Raw genomic sequence first — 18,032 nt, 5'->3', positions numbered from 1 at the left:
GTGCGATCAGTAGGAGGTCCACATTTTGAAATAAGAACTCCACAGTTCCACAGACAGAGAGACAGACAGACATAGAGACTAAAGGAAAACGAGAGAAAAAATAAGAATGTAAATGAATGGAATGACAGAGATTGAGGAAAGAAGTTAACTTCTGAAGAGTCATCCAGTACTTCGGCTGCGGTGTGCGTCTTCAGGTAGGATTTTTCTTTATTTGTTATAGTTGTGGTGAATTGTAAACAAGTAGCAAAAAAGCTATTTCCATTTATGCTCAGAATGCTTGACAAGTGAAAATAACAATATTGTTTCCTTGAACTAAACAATTTTATAATTGTATACTAACACTGACAGACATTAAATGCAATAATAGCATGTTTCAAACTATACGTAACAAAAAATATACTGAAAGCAATTGTGAAAATGTTGTACATTTGCTGTGTATCACCAATTACAAGCATAATTGAGGTGGAAAGCTCTATCAGATACACAATAGTATCGACATAGAATATCATCTGTATACTGTATTTGTTAAAATACTTTATTTTCAATTTCTGTGGAGTGATGTTGACGGTGGTGTTGTTGTCAATGTGGCTGATTGTGTCACACATCATGAGGGAGGAAGAGAAAAGAGAGAGTTTGGAGAGATGGAGGGACAGAGACAGATTGAATACTGTGTTTAATGAGATCCTGTCTACTTGGAGAGAGAGAGAGAGAGAGAGAGACTGACTGACTTTAATGAGACATCCTCATTACACCCCCCCCCCCCCCACACACATTACAACAACACAGTACAATACACAATCCAGCACCACATCACAAACAATCAACCAGTCCTTTTCAGACGTACAGACAGCCCCCCTGAGCCCCCATACCTCCTTAAGCATCTCCACACTATTAAAACTAAAATGATACGCTAAGGCACGCTGAGACCATCCCTTTAAATAAAAGCACAGGGTCCATTGCCCCCCTCCTTCTGACCTTGTTCCTTGTTGTAAGCCAAAGAGACAAAGAAAGAGAGTAGAGAGCGAGAGACAGAGACAGAGCAGAGAGTAGAAAGAGAGAGCAAGAAAGGTGTAGGGGACAGGGGGAAAGAGGAGAGGGGGAGCCAGATGAAGAGAGGGAGACGGGTTGAGAGCTGTCAGCCAACTCTGTAACCAAGGCAGCTGACATGAGGGAAAGCCAACAGACGATACTGGGAATTCTACTTTTCACCCTATCTGAAACAAGACTACTCTGCTCTGCCAAACCCCCTGCCTCCCCCTCATCCACCCTGGATAAAGATTGTATTGTAGGGCGCAGTGAATTCATTAAGCAGCTACATGTATACGCTCTTCTGGTCACACCACCACCATCCTTCTCTCTCTTTCTCTTTCTTCATCTCCTCTTTTTCTCCATCTCTCTGTTTCTCTCTTTTTTCATTCTCTCTTGCTCTCCATTTGTTTATCTCGCTTTCTCTTTCTCTTTCTGGATGACCCCCCCCCCCCCCACTCCCCTTCATCCCTCTCTTACTTTTGACTCATAGTCAAAGAACACTCCTCTCAGTCTATTTCAGAAAATAATTTACAACAATCAATTAAGACCACTGATATGGAGAGAGTTTTAACATGAAAGCTGTAATTAATTAATGATTCAGTTTTTGCCAGCAGGATACAAAAACAGCAAATCAAAGTTAGGTAACCTAAGGCTAAATGCAGACAAACTCTGAACTGCTGAAGACAGTTCTCCTTAGAATGCTTCGCAAATTGAATTGTAATCGCTGCGCTTTCTTAGGTAAATCAGATATGGACTTAAAATCCAACTATGGTTCATTTATAAGGCAAGAAATCAAAGAGAATAGAAAGATGAACTAACAGAAAAAAAACAGGAAGGAAAAAGTTGCATCATTGAATATTTGACGACCACAGTGCAGCTATGATAAATCATCATCAAAAGAGTGGGAGGAAGAGGGACGCGGCGGGAGTTGGAGGAAGGGGTGGGCAGTGGAGGAGAATAGGAGGCAGTGGAGAAGAGGAGGGAGCAGGGGAAAGGTGGTATGGGCAGAGGAGCACTGAGAAAAATTGTTTCTCTGCATGTTGCCCCATCATCATCTCTCCATGTTGCTGGTCAAGCTAGTCAGCTAATAAAAACCGCTCTGCATTGTGTCTGCAGAGATCGGATGTGTTCTGATTGTGTGGAAATCAATAGAGGTGTGAATTCTTAATAATTGAATGACTGTAGGAGTCCTGCACCTAGTGTTTTATTGGGTACCAAACAGACAGCACCTATGAAATTGTGGCATGCAATAAGATCTCTGTTGGCATTGTTTTGGTCTGGGAGAAAAGCTCTCTGTCAATCACTCAAAGGGTGGTAGTGTACACATGCCACATTTTACATTATCCACAGATGGTGTTTTTGGTCAAATACAATGCAATACCACAGTGAACAGTAACTTACCATGTTATTTTACATATTGATTTAATGTATTTTATTATAAGTGTCTTGCATTTTCAGGATGCCCAGCCCAGATGGGCTTATAGAACACTGAATGCACGATTCATAGTTTGCATTTACAGTGTGTTATAATCTCTATTGACATATATTTTTTACTTCCTGATCATGAAATGTTCTGAATGTAAACCCCAAGGCATTTCTAACTCAAATACTTCTAGTAGGTTGAACTCAAAGTCAATGAAAAGTCATTGAGTGATTGATTGATTAGTCGTATGTTACACAAAGATAAATAACATGCCTTTTTCTAAACAAATCCAATCATCCAATTACAGTTTTTGCGCCAGTTACTGAAATGGTTGTTCCAGTTTAAATGGTTTAGGTGGTCAGAGCAGAAACTGCTTTAACTTCTTTGGGATACCCCCCCTTCTCTCAATTTCTGCCTGAAGACATATCCTAATCGAACTGTCTGTAGCTCAGGCCCAGAAGCAAGGATATGCATATTCTTGGTATCATTTGAAAGGAAACACTCTGAAGTTTGTGTAAATGTGAATGTAGGAGAATATAACACAATAGATCTGGCAGAAGAAAATATAAGGAAATAAACATAAGTTTTCTGTTTTTTTTATTGTTGTTGCATCCTATTTCAACTGAACAAGAACAGCCAAACATTCAGATATGGTGCTGGGGATAATTTCGATGCAGAACATAAGAGGGCAACAGTATTTGAGAAAAGTTTCAGACCGATATCTTCAGGAATGAGTGAGCTACATGACATTGAGCATGTAGTCACCCAGGTGTCCCACACAAGTTGCCCAAATGTACCCAAGTGGCCGAATTGGTACAGTGATACATTTTGATGTAAATAACTATATACAAAATACTAAAATTATATTCTAACAGACCCTCAAAAACATTTTTAAACCAAATTAAAATATGAACAAATTTAAAATAACAAGGGTAACTATTTCCACACATTCAATGTATAATGTACAATATTGTGAAGACCCTCAGTCCTCTACACAATATTGTGCTTCTGATGCTATGCCCCATAGCAGTCTCTTTCTGCTGTAAAGCAGAGGTTACTGAACAAGTGGTGCAGGTGATGGGGCATTTCCTGTGACAAAGTGCACAACGACGCCTCCCCACTGTGCCCTTTTTGCCCTGAGGCACGTTCATGCCTGCAGAGATGAATTTGGGCAGGTGAACACCACTGGTTGAAGGAGCAGAAGGGACAGAGGTAGTGGGGACAGAAGGTGGTGCAGTGGACTCTCTGTAGCTGTGAGATGGGGGGCTGTCCACAGCTCTTAGCCATTTCCTTCTGGAGGATGAAGGAATTTACCACAGCAATGTCAATGAAATTATAGAAAAATGTCCTGTACCATTTCATTGTCTTGTGGAGAACATTGTAGTAACCCATCAGTGCGTCTGACAGGTCCACACCTCCCATGCCTTGTTGTAGTCCTTGATAGCTGCAGGAAGGGAGACATTTTTGGTGGTCCATGCCCCAGTAGCGCCCTTCACACGCTTGATGACGTGATCTCCACTGAAGGAATTGTGGACACTGGAGCACATGGCCACCTCTCTGGTATCCATCCACTTCACAAAGAGCAGGCCATCTTGTCGAATCCATCGCATGGTACCCCGCTCAGCCCGCTTAGGAATGTCATTCACCCTGGTTTTCGGAAAGCCAAACTCTGTTGGTACGAATGGTGCCACAAACCCACACATTCAGCTTCCTCAGGTCTGCGAACAGGGTAGGGCTTGTGTAGAAGTTGTCCACAAAAAGTTTGTAGCCCTTCCCCGGCAGTTAATCTAATGACTCCATAACGGAATCATAACTTAGTCCCTTACTAGTTGCAAAACTGCTATTCCCCTCATAAACAAAAAATTGCATGTGTATGCACGCGCAGAATCAGCCAAAACAAACCGTTTATAACCCCATTTAGTTGGTTTGTTACGCATGTATTGTTTTAGGCTAATTCTGGAACTTGAGGCTACCATCCTCTCATCGATGGAAAGGTTGTGGGCGGGCTGACAATAGGTCTTGCAGGCCTCAACCACACTGTGGTAGAGAGGTTTTATTTTGCAGAGCTTATCAAACTTTGCTGTGCCTCGCTTCTTCTCATTGGCCTCATCAACTTCTGGGTCACTGATATGAAGCGCCCGTGATATTGTCAGAAACCTTTTGCATGACATGACAGTGGAGGGGAAAGGCAGTTATTAGAGGGGAGCAGTTTTCCAGTAGTCTTTCAGGGTTTTCAGCTTCACAAGACCCATGTAAATGACCATTGACAGGTAACAAAAAAGATCTGACATGGAAATGGGCTTCCATCCCTCTTTCTTGCCTGCCTGCTTCTTAGCACCATACTTATTAGTGTTCAACATCAGGGAATCAACAACTGACCAGGTGAAAAACAGCTGAAAAAGTTGAATGGGGCTGTACTTTGAGGTCCAGCTGAGGTCTTGGTGGCCTTTTCGGTCTGAATGTTGGAGGAGGTGGCTCGGGATGGTGGATGGGAAGATGGATGGAGCCAAATACAGGACCATTCTGGAAGAAAACCTGATGGAGTCTGCAAAAGACCTGAGACTGGGACGGAGATTTGTCTTCCAACAAGACAATGATCCAAAACATAAAGCAAAATCTACAATGGAATGGTTCAAAAATAAACATATCCAGGTGTTAGAATGGCCAAGTCAAAGTCCAGACCTGAATCCAATTGAGAATCTGTGGAAAGAACTGAAAACTGCTGTTCACAAATGCTCTCCATCCAACCTCACAGAGCTCGAGCTGTTTTGCAAGGAGGAATGGGAAAAAATGTCAGTCTCTCGATGTGCAAAACTGATAGAGACATACCCCAAGCGACTTACAGCTGTAATCGCAGCAAAAGGTGGCGCTACAAAGTATTAACTTAAGGGGGCTGAATAATTTTGCACGCCCAATTTTTCTGTTTTTGATTTGTTAAAAAAGTTTGAAATATCCAATAAATTTCATTCCACTTCATGATTGTGTCCCACTTGTTGTTGATTCTTCACAAAAAAATACAGTTTTATATCTTTATGTTTGAAGCCTGAAATGTGGCCAAAGGTCGCAAAGTTCAAGGGGGCCGAATGCTTTCGCAAGGCACTGTATATAAAAAAATATATATACATCTCCGAACAACTCAAATGAATAATATTTGATATTATTAATTTCAAACAACGGCATGAGAAGTACTAACCATTCCAACACTGCATCTTCTCCATACAAGAACATTTCCTCAGTTTGTGAGTCAAAACTATTGTCACTATCTGACTCATCTTGTAGTAATTATGTCTCACGTTTTCTATCAATTTCATCGATAATATCGTGTAGATCTGTATACCTAGACTTTGCCTTTTATTTCCCAGATTTAGTCGCAATAATTCTTCAGATAACACTGTGGAAAATGCTCGTGAAACTGCGAAAATAACCGTGTTACTAACAAACAGAGGACTGAAATGAAACCAACCATGGCTAGATAAACGTAAGTTTAATGTGAGTAATTACATCGAATGTTTCGTCGAAAGTTGAAGGAGATGGAATTCATGACACAAGCCTTTTACAAAATGTTTAGTGTCCGGCTATAAAAAATGTATTTTATCGAACAAAACAGCCATTTATTGTGTAGATTGGACCTTTTCTATTGCCAAAAGAAGAAGATCTTCAAAGGTAATTGATTATTTTATTGCTATTTCTGACTTTTGTGACGCTAATGCTTGGTTGGAAAATGCTAGTAATACTTGAGAGCTGGGCGCTGTCCTCAGATAATCACATGGTATGCTTTCGCCGTAAAGCCTTCTTGAAATCTGACACAGCGGCTGGATTAACAAGAAGTTAAGCTTTTAAATGATGTAAAATACATGTATTTCCAAGAATGTTTAATTTTACGAATGTTGTATTTGGAATTTTAGCGCTCTGCAATTTCACCGGATGTTAGCCAGGTGGGACGCTACCATCCCACCTATCCTAGAGAAGTTATTAAGGAGCGTTATATTTGTGGCTACATTCAACTGGTGAAAGTTGATCATGATATGGTAAAGGTGATAAAAAATCCCTACACTTTCCAGTTTTTGCAATATTTTCACTCCGCATCATGGAAAAATGTATAGAATTGGAAGAAATAAAAACATACATTTTCTCTCCCCTGTCAAGATGAAGTCCACTAAAATGTTTTGGCGTAAGGTGGGGGCCCCACAACCAAATCTCTCTTATTAAGGCTCCCAAAAGGCTAGAACCGTCCCTTCATGTGAGAAGATGTAGGTAGATGATTGTAATTACATTAATTCAAGCAAGCATTAACATAACTCAACATCCTTGGATTTCTAGGATGCTGAATCTGCTCCATCTTAATTTTACTCCTTGCACTTCTATTGCAATGCAAGAGGAGCACATCATAATCACTACATGTATTGATCACTGTACATAGGGCATGTGTGTGTGCATGCAATCGTGTGCATGCGTTTGTCAAACGTAATCCACAACCTCCCACACATGTTGAAAGGGCCCACCTCAATCACGCACCAGCAGATCTAGCTTGCTATTCCATTACTCCACTTCTTTCTGCAACTCTTTCTAACTTGAGACAGTGAATTATTTCATCCCCTCTTGGGATTATGAAAGCAATCATGTTTTGTATTCATTTTCTTTCCTGTCTAGCTCTAAGGCAATGAATCTATTGAAAAAGACAGTTGCTTAGGGTAATTGACAGAAACACCTTGGCAAAGACTGAAATTAATTTAAATTGATTCACCCAAGCTTTTTTCTGACTCTGACTCTCACTGAGACAAGGTTCTCGAGGAGGACATTTCAAACATGCAAGGCCACATGCTGAAATCAATTTCCAAATGAAGTTGATTAGAGCAATGTACTGGAGCTGTGGGCTGTCTCTCTGTGTAGAGCATTCAGATCAGACGGCACAGGACTGCAGTGTGAGGGTGTTACAGGGATGGTGTGTGTGTGTGTGTGTTTGTGTGTCTGGGGCAAAAGGGGAAATGGTGCTGAGTGGCAGACCAAAGCTCATCTTAGTTGTTGCATGGCTCATTCTACAGTTCAATAGCTATGTGTGTGCCTTCTCTGCCTATATACCGACTATGCGCTGAGCTTAGGGTCCTGCGGCCACTAAGGGGCCCCACACACCAATTTGTATTTTTAGGAATTTCGTTTTTTGATACATAGCATAACACAGTACAGTATACAATAAAAAAGTTATACTTTACAGTAATGTTCTGTTAACTTCTTCGATATAGGGGGCGCTCTTTTCATTTTGGGATGAAAAACGTTCCCGTTTTAAACAAGATATTTTGCCACGAAAAGATGCTCGACTATGCATATAATTGACAGCTTTGGAAAGAAAACACTCTGACGTTTCCAAAACTGCAAAGATATTGTCTGTGAGAGCCACAGAACTGATGTTACAGGCGAAACCCAGATAAGAATCGCATTTTTTGAAACCGCCTCATTCCAATAACTCCTTATATGGCTGTGAAGGAGCTAGGAGTCAGCTTACGTTTTCCACGTTTTCCCCAAGGTGTCTACAGCATTGTGACGTATTTGTAGGCATATCATTGGAAGATTGACCATAAGAGACTACATCTACCAGGTGGTCGCTTGGTGTCCTCCGTTGCAATTATTGCGTAATCTCCAGCTGCAGTATTTTTCTGTTTGTTTCTGATGAGAAGCCATCTGCCACCACTGATAGATTATCGAATAGATATGTGAAAAACACCTTGAGGATTGATTCTTAACAACGTTTGCCATGTTTCTGTTGATATTATGGAGCTAATTTGGAAAAAAGTTTGGCGTTGTAAGTGACTGCATTTTCCCGTATTTTTCTTAGCCAAACGTGATGAACAAAACGAAGCTATTTCGTCTACACAAATAATATTTTTGGAAAAAATGAACATTTGCTATCTAACTAAGAGTCTCGTCATTGAAAACATCCGAAGTTCTTCAAAGGTAAATTATTTTATTTGAATGCTTTTCTTGTTTTTGTGAAAATGTTGCCTGCTGAATGCTAGGCTTAATGCTATGCTAGGCTATCAATACTCTTACACAAATGCTTGTGTAGCTTTGTTTGAAAAGCATATTTTGAAAATCTGAGATGACAGTGTTGTTAACAAAAGGCTAAGCTTGTGTTTCAATATATTTATTTCATTTAATTTGAGATTTTCATGAATAGGAAACGTTGCGTTATGGTAATGAGCTTGAGGCTATGATTACGCTCCCGGATACGGGATTGCTCGTCGCTAGAGGTTAACCTCTTGAAACTAGGGGGCACTATTTTTATTTTTGGAAAAATAACGTTCCTAAAGTAAACGGCCTATTTCTCAGGACTAGATGCTAGAATATGCATATAATTGACAGCTTAGGATAGAAAACACTCTAAAGTTTCCAAAACTGTCAAAATATTGTCTGAGTATAACAGAACTGATATTGCAGGCGAAACCCTGAGGAGAATCCAATCAGGAAGTGCCTCTTATTTTGAAACCGTTGTGTTCCTATGCATCCCTATCCCTATGCATTCCTTTTTCTACGTATTCCCTAAGGAATCTACAACCTTTAGACGTAGTTTCACGCCTTTATGTTGAAGAATGAGCGTAAACGACTACATTGCGTAAGTGGCCAGCTGGGGGCTCTCAGAGTGATTCTTGCGTAAAAGACAGAGGTAGTCATTTTTCCTCTTCCTCCGCCTGAAAAGCCAATTGTCCCGGTTGATATATTATCAAATAGATATTTGAAAAACACCTTGAGGATTGATTATAAAAAACGTTTGCCATGTTTCTGTCAATATTATGGATATAATTTAGATTATTTTTTCCGGCGTTGTCGTGACCTTTTGAGGATCTGAGGACCCATGCAAAATCTTTTCAGTCTCTTGAGGGACAATAGGTTTTGTCATGCCCTCTTCACGGCTGTCTTGGTGTGCTTGGAACATGAACGTTTGTTGGTGATCTGGACACTAAGGAACTTAGCTCTCAACCTGCACCACTACAGCCCAGTCGATGAGACTGTGCGTGCTCAGTCCTCCTTTTCCTGTAGTCAACAATCATCTCCTTTGTCTTGATCACGTTGAGGGAGAAGTTTTTGTCCTTGCACCACAAGGTCAGGTCTCTGGCCTCCTCCCTATAAACTGTCTCATCATTGTCGGTGATCAGGCCTACCACTGTTGTGTCATCAGCAAATGTAATGAAGTTTGTTGGAGTCGTGCCTGCCCGTGCAGTCATCAGTGAACAGGGATTACAGGAGGGGACTGAGAATGCACCCTTCAGGGGCCCCTGTGTTGAGGATCAGCTGGAAGCGGCCTGTCAGGAAGTCCAGGATCCAGATCATGGCTACAGACATGAATGCTACGGGTCGGTAGTCATATTGGCAGGTTACCTTAGTTTTCTTGGGCATCGTGACTATAGTGGTCTGCTTGAAACATGTTGGTTTTACAGAATCAGACAGGGAGAGGTTGAAAATGTCAGTGAAGACACTTGCCAGTTGGTCAGCGCATGCTCGGAGTACACGTCCTGGTAATTTGTTTGGCCCTGCGACTTGGCTAGAGCCATTTGCTTGGCTAGCTGTAGACTAATGTTAGCTAGCTAACATTGAACCTGGTTGTTTAGCTGCCTGCAGATTCATGCAGGGTAGTAAAGTCATGAGTTGGGATTATGGTACATTATTTACCTAGCTAGCTCGCAAGCAAAAGACTCCACTATGCAAGTGACAATTTTTGCTGCGTTCGTGAATTCAGTCTGGCCATCCGATTTCAGAGCACTCTCATCTGAGCGTGATGACACTCAACACCTGTTGAATATGACCGGTGTCAGTAAATGCCAGCATTTAAAAAAAAATTGTTGCTAGCAACACAGTTACAGTTACCAATGTCTGAATAACATGAAAACAGCATAACCAGCTCTGTTAGGGCAAGTAAAATGGTCAGATTGGGGTGTTCTCTCATTATATGTCTGGAAGTAGCAAGCCAATGTTAGCCATTTAGCTTGGGTGCTTGACTGCTGTTGTGAGGTCAGAACATTTGGATCAACCCTGCTCATCGGATCAACCCTTGAGACTAAAGATTATGAGAGTGGGAATGATGCTGAATGGGTACAAACAAGGAAGGGCTCTCCAGTAGCTGTACCAAAACATTCGAAGGCCATTTTCTCAAAAGTGATTTTACAAGTTTATCAACGTTCAAAGCAGAATTACATTCTCATTGTTCCTCAACTGTAGAGTATGATATACCGTTTTGTAGCTCTGAGTCTCTACTTTTATCCAATGTAAACAACATAATTTCAAATTGTGCTACATAAGACCGATTGGAGCTGTTATATTAAATATATTGGATAGATTTTGAAATATTTGTTAAAATATTTTTTATTTTAGCTTTTTTTAACTAGGCAAGTCAGTTAAGAACAAATTCTTATTTTCAATGACGGCCTAGGAACAGTGGGTTAACTGCCTGTTCAGGGGCAGAACGACAGATTTGTACCTTGTCAGCTCGGGGGTTTCAACTTGCAACCTTCCGGTTACTAGTCCAACGCTCTAACCACTAGGCTAAGCTACCGCCCCATAACCAAACTGCTTTAGTTTAGTCCACTAGAGACGGTATTTACTGTATAATGTTATTATGTATTGTATATTCTGTAATTGTTTAATTAGTTAGGAAATAAATAATTGAGACAATTTGTGTATGGATGATTCATAGTAAGGCTGGGTTCGTGCAGACTAGGATTTTACGACTTGATACTGATATTAGATATTACTTGATGACTTGAGACTGATATTAGGTAAAGAATGATTAATGACTGATTGACTGCTATTGGAATAAAACATCTTCAGATCTTTAAGAGTGGATTTGGGAGATATATAAACAAACTCTTCCGTGGTGCCCTAGGTTATCAATGGTTGAATTGTTCCATGGTGTAATTCAATCACATAATCAATTAAACGTTAGGTAATTGATTTGAAAATAGCATATCATCTCATTTAACCGTAGTAGAGACACGACACCCCTCCAAAGTCATTTTAGAGAAATTGGCAGTACGTCAAACCAGCTTCACAACCACAGACCATGTGTAACCACGCCAGCCCAGGACCTCCACATCTGGCTTCTTCACCTACGGGATCATCTGAGACCAGCCACCCGGACAGCTGATGAAACTGGGAGGTATTTCAAACCAAAGAATTTATGCCCGAACCGTCAGAAACGGTCTCAGGGAAGCTCATCTGCATGCTCGTTGTCCTCACCCGGGTATTGACCTTGCTGCAGTTTAGCGTAATAACTGTCTTCAGTGGGCAAATGTTCACCTTTGATAGCCACGGGAACACTGTAGAATTGTACTCTTCATGGATGAATCTCGGTTTCAACTGTACCATGCAGATGGCATTGTGTGGGACAGCGGTTTGCTGATGTCAACATTGTGAACATGGTGGCAGTGGGGTTATGATATGGGCACGCATAAGCTACAGACAACAAACACAATTGCATTTTATCGATGGCAATTTGAAGGCACAGAGATAGCGTGACTAGATCATGTGGCCCATTATCATGTCATTCATCCGCCACCATCCCCTCATGGGACAACATTCCACAAGCCATAATCAACAATCAACAGCCTGATCAACTCTATGCAAAGGAGATGTGTTGCCATGCTTGAGGCAAATGGTGGTCACACCAGATCCTGATTGGTTTCTGATCCATGCCCTTTCCTTTTTTAAGGTATCTGTGACCAACAGATGCATATTTGTATTCCCAGTCATGTGAAATCCATAGATAGGGCCTAATTAATGTATTTCAATTGACTGATTTACTTATATGAACTGTAACTCCTTAAAATCTTTGAAATTGTTGCATGTTGCATTAATATATATTTTTCAGTGTATATAAATAGCAGTCTATGTTTTACATTGTCAATACTGCAGATATCCCTTTCCTATCCCCTCCAAGTCACTGTGTCTTCCCACATTCTTTGTACCTCTTAAAGTCTAAGCCGGTTGGGGGGGGGGGGGGGGGGTCTACTAAGCTAATATATGGAATTGTTTTAAGATGTCATACCATGGATCATTTAGATATATGATTTAGAATTGTAGGACCCCTTTAGGTATCCCCAAAAAGTAATACATTTTGGTTTTTGATAAAATATTTAATTGGCCTTTACTACTATAGCCCATAGAAAAGCATTGAATAACACATTTATAAATGGCAAAAAATACAGTCAAAAATAAATCATGAGGAATAAGGTTTTAAAGTGTTTGATCTATATCTAGGCGATATAAGAAAGCTCAGAAAATATTATACATTTTTGGGGCATATTTAACCCCATATTTTTGTGGCACAAAACTACCTCCATACTTCCATTAATTTGAATGGGTTGACTTCAGACGAGTCCCGTAACACCTGTGGGGGTCAGAGAGCAAAACAGAGAACACCATGGTGTTCGCAAGAGTCTCTTATCTCATATTAGTTTGAGGGTGGTCATATTAGTTTCTTAGGCCAAACTGTTCGGACGCAACATACGTTTTTGGGAGAAGACCAATTTCCGTCATCATTCACAGCAGTGTGACATCGCCGGATGCGATGGATTAAAATGCATCCAATGCAAAAAAACAGATATCTGTTTCTTAAACTGACAAATTTTGATGGGAATTTTTTCATTATGTTACTTAGATTGAAACAACGGTGTGTCATTTTTCATTGTTGCATCCTAATACCTACAGTAGGTAAATACAGTATCAGTCAAAAGTTTGGACACGCTTACTCATTCCAGGGTTTTTCTTTATTTTTACTATTTTCTACATTGTAGAATAGAAGATATCATCATAACCAAAAAAGTGTTAAACAAATCAAAAGATATATCTTTTTTTAGATTCTTCAAAGTTGTCAAACTTTGCTTTGATGACAGCTTTGCATACTCTTGGCATTCTCTCAACCAGCTTCATGAGGAATGCTTTTCCAACAGTCTTGAAGGAGTTCAGTATGCTGAGCAGTTGTTGGCTGGATTTCCTTCACTCTGCAGTCCAATTCATCCCAAAACATCTCAATTGGTTTGAGGTTGTCTGATTGTGGAGGCCAGGTAATCTGATGTAGCACTCCATCACCCTCCTTGTTCAAATAGCCGTACACAGCTATTTGACCAACTCATTTAAACAGCGAAATTATTGCTGAAACCAGCCTTCAGACGAGGTCAAAGTGATAATCAGGGTTTCAGGAGGAGTACAGTTTGCCCTCATCCCAACCCAAAGAAATAACCCAATGTTCAACAGTGTACTCTCACCTCAAAATATAAAATGGTCAGTAGAGGAAATGGAGCACTCTCTCTCTGTGGAGTCGGAGCCCTGAAGTCAACTTTTTTTTTCGGTTGAAGAGAGATATATAAATGGAGGGATGAGGCATCATAAATCTGACACACAGTTCCATTAGGTCTGTACTCTCTCTTTCCTCTGCACTCTCTTTCCTCTGCACTCTCTTTCTATAACTCTCTCTAACTCTCTCTCTCTCCTAACAACTTTTAGAGCTGCATGCCATGCCTTCTACAGGAGTGTGTGTGCACGTTTGTGTGTCTAAACATGCACTCGCATGTGTGTGTGTGTGTACAGTATGTCCCTGTCTGTGCCCCCCTACGTGTATGCGTGTAGACGCGTTAGATTGCTTCTGAAATCTTACCTCCGAAAAAGTTTCCTGTGGGCAGCCTCTTCTTTGAACTCCAATCCATTATCAGTGTGTATCAGATTAATCCCACCAGGTGTACTGTGTTAAATGATAGGGGCTTCTGGCAGCCTGCCACAGTCGCATGCAGGGGATAAAAGGATGAGCTCTCAGGTACAGAGCAATGGGGTATCCAGATGGCACTGTGTAGACAGACAGTGCATTTATGCATGCGAACACAGTTTTCTACCCAGCCTTAACATAGAGTTGAAGTTGGAAGTTTACATACCCTTAGGTTGGAATCATTAAAACTCGTTTTTCAAACACTCCACATATTTCTTGTAAACAAACTATAGTTTTGGCAAGTCATTTAGGACATCTACTTTAGTATTTTTCCAACAATGTTTTACAGACAGATTATTTTATTCACTGTATCACAATTCCAGTGGGTCAAAAGGTTACATACACTAGGGTGACTGTGCCTTTAAACAGCTTGGAAAATTCCAGAAAATTATCTCATGGCTTTAGAAGCTTCTGAGCTAATTGACATAAATTGAGTCAATTGGAGGTGTACCTATGGATGTATTTCAAGGCCTATCTTCAAACTCTGTACTTCTTTGCTTGACATCATGGGAAAATGACAACAAAGTCAAGGTATTGGAGTGGCCATCACAAAGCCCTGACCTCAATCCCATAGAAAATGTGTGGGCAGAACTGAAAAAGTGTGTACGAGCAAGGAGGCCTACAAACCTGACTCAGTTTTTTTTATAGTTTCTGGGTCAAGGATTGGATTTTTCAAGAGAGGCTATATTGCTACCACTTTTACTGAGTTTGGTACACATCCGGTGGATAGGGAGCCGTTTATTATGTTTAAAATAGGAGGGCCAAGCACAGGAAGCAGCTCTTTCAGGAGTTTAGCTGGAATAGGATCCAGTATGTAGCTTGAAGGTTTAGAGGTCAATACTATTTTCATCAATGTGTCAAGAGATACAGTCTTAAAAAACTTGAGTGTCTCCCTTGATCCTAGGTCCTGGCAGAGTTGTGCAGACTCAAGACAGTTGAGCTTTAAAGAGGAGTCCATATTTTTGCTTTCTAATCATCATGATCTTTTTGTAAAAGAAGTTAATGAATTTATCTGTACTGAAGTGAAAGCCATTCTCTTTTGGGGAATGCTGCTTTTAAGTTAGCTTTGTGACAGTATCATAAATACATTTGGAATTGTTCTTATTCTCCTCAATTAAGTTTGAAAAATAGGATGATCCAGCAGCAGTGAGGGCTCTTCGATACTGCACGGTACTGTCTTTCCAAGCTAGTCGGAAGACTTACAGTTTGGTGTAGCGTCATTACCGTTCCAATTTTCTAAAAGCTTGCTTGAGGGCTCGGGTATTTTCTGTATACCAGGGAGCTGGATTCTTATGACAAATGTTTTTAGTTATTAGGGCCGCGACTGCATCTAGGGTATTATGCAAGGTTTAATGTAGTTCCTCAGTTAGGTGGTTAACCGATTGTTGTACTCTGTGACGTCTTTGGGTAGGTGGAGGGAGTCTGGAGGGTCATCTAGGAATCTTTGGGTTGTCTGAGAATTTATAGCACGGCTTTTGATGATCCTTGGTTGGCGTCTGAGCAGATTATTTGCTGCGATTACAAACGTAATAAAATGGTGGTCCGATAGTCCAGGATTATGAGGAAAAACATTAAGATCCACAATATTTATTCCACGGGACAAAACTAGGTCAAGAGTATGACTATGGCAGTGAGTAGGTCCGGAGACATGTTGGACAAAACCCACTGAGTCGATGACGGCTCAGGAAGCCTTTTGGAGTGAGTCTGTGGACTTTTCCACGTGAATATTAAACTCACCAAAAATATGAATATTATCTGCCATGACTACAAGGTCCGCTAGAAATTCAGGGAACTCTAGCTAAAAAGAGTGATTGAGTAGGCTGCATAGATTTCATGAATAGAAGCTCAAAAGACGATAACGCAGTCTTTTTTTAAATTTAAATTTGCTATTGTAAATGTTAGCAACACTTCCGCCATTGCAGGATGCGCGAGAAATATGGTCACTAGTGTAACCAGGAGGTGAGGCCTCATTTAACATTCATCAGGCTTAAACCATGTTTCAGTCAGGCCAATCACATCAAGATTATGATCAGTGATTAGTTTATTGACTATAACTGCCTTGGAAGTGTGGGATCTAACAATAAGTAGCCCTATTTTGAGATGTGAGGTATTACAATCTCTTTTAATAATTACAGGAGTGGAAGAAGTCTTTATTCTAGTGAGATTGCTAAGGCAAACACTGCCATGTTTAGTTTTGCCCAACCTAGATCGAGGCACAGACATGGTCTCAATGGGGTTAGATGAGCTGACTACACTGAATAATGCTAGTGGCAGACTCCACTAAGCTGGCAGGGTGGCTAACAGTCTGCTGCCTGGCCTGCACCCTATCTCATTGTGGAGCTAGTGGAGTTAGAGCCCTGTCTATGTTCATAGATAACATGAGAGCACCCCTCCAGCTAGGATGGAGTCTGTCACTCCTCAACAGGCCAGGCTTGGTCCTGATTGTGGGTGAGTCCCAGAAAGAGGGCAAATTATCTACAAATTCTATCTTTTGGGAGGGGCAGAAAACAGTTTTCAACCAGCAATTGAGTTGTGAGACTCTGCTGTAGAGCTCATCACTCCCCCTAACTGGGATGGAGCCAGAGACAATAACTTGATGCTGACATGTCTTTCTAGCTAATTTACACACTGAAGCTATGTTGCGCTTGGTGACCTCTGACTGTTTCATCCTAACATTGTTGATGCCGACGTGGATACCAATATCCCTATACTCTCTATCCTCGCCAATTTCAAATTTAGCCAACACCATCTTCAGATTAGCCTTAACGTCGGTAGCCCTGCCCCCTGGTAAACAGTGTATGATCGCTGGATGATTATTTTTAAGTCTAATACTATGGGTAATGGAGTCACCAATGACTAGGGTGTTCAACTTGTCAGAGCAAGTGGTTGGAGGCTTCGGCGTTTCAGACCCCGTAATGGGTGGAGAAGAGATCAGAGATGACTCGGACTCTGGCACCGACTCGTTGCTTAATGGGGAGAAAGTTGGGTGGGTTGAATGGGTTGAAAGTTTCTGTCGGCTAAATGAACAACACCGGTTGATCATTCCTACGGCATTTCCTCCCAGATGCCATGAGAAAATGTTTGGCTGCGGGGACTGTATAAGGGGATTTTTACTACTATCTGTACTTATTGGTGGCACAGATGCCGTTTCAACTTTCCTACACTTAAATTACCCTTGCATCTGAAGATGGGCTTGTAGCACGGCTGTCCTCACCATAAGGTGATCGTTCTCCTGTATAAATTATGAGTACAGCGACTGCAGTTATAAGGCATAATGTTAATGTTATTACTTAGCTTCGGCTGGTGGAGGTCATGAAGAACCATGTCCAGATAAAGCGTCCGGGGTGAAAAAGTTTAATGAAAAAAGTTAAACAAGGGAAAAAAATACATATATTACACGGTAATTAAAAATGTAAAACTGTAAAGTTGGCAGGTAGCAAAGAAACGTTAGTAACATACTGCCTGGTGGAGGCCCGTTAGGAAGTCTAGGATCCAGTTGCAGAGGGAGGTGTTTAATCCCAGGTTCCTTAGCTTATTGATGAGTTTTGAGGGCACTACGGTTTTGAACGCTGAGCTGTAGTCAATGAATAGTATTCTCACTTAGGTGTTCCTTTTGTCCAAGTGTGAAAGGGCAGTGCGGAGTGCAATAGAGATTGCCTCATCTGTGGATCTGTTGGTGGGGTATGCAAATTGGAGTGTGTCTAGGGTTCCTGGATTAATGGTGTTGATGTGAGCTATGACCATAGTTTCAAAGCACTTCACGGCTATAGACGTGAGTGCTACGGGTTGGTCCTCATTTAGGAAGGGTACCTTAGCGGTCTTGGGCACATAGAC

Source organism: Oncorhynchus kisutch, linkage group LG18, assembly GCF_002021735.2.
Source record: "Oncorhynchus kisutch isolate 150728-3 linkage group LG18, Okis_V2, whole genome shotgun sequence".
NCBI classification, from domain to species: Eukaryota; Metazoa; Chordata; class Actinopteri; order Salmoniformes; family Salmonidae; genus Oncorhynchus; species Oncorhynchus kisutch.
This window is presented reverse-complemented; position numbering follows the sequence as displayed.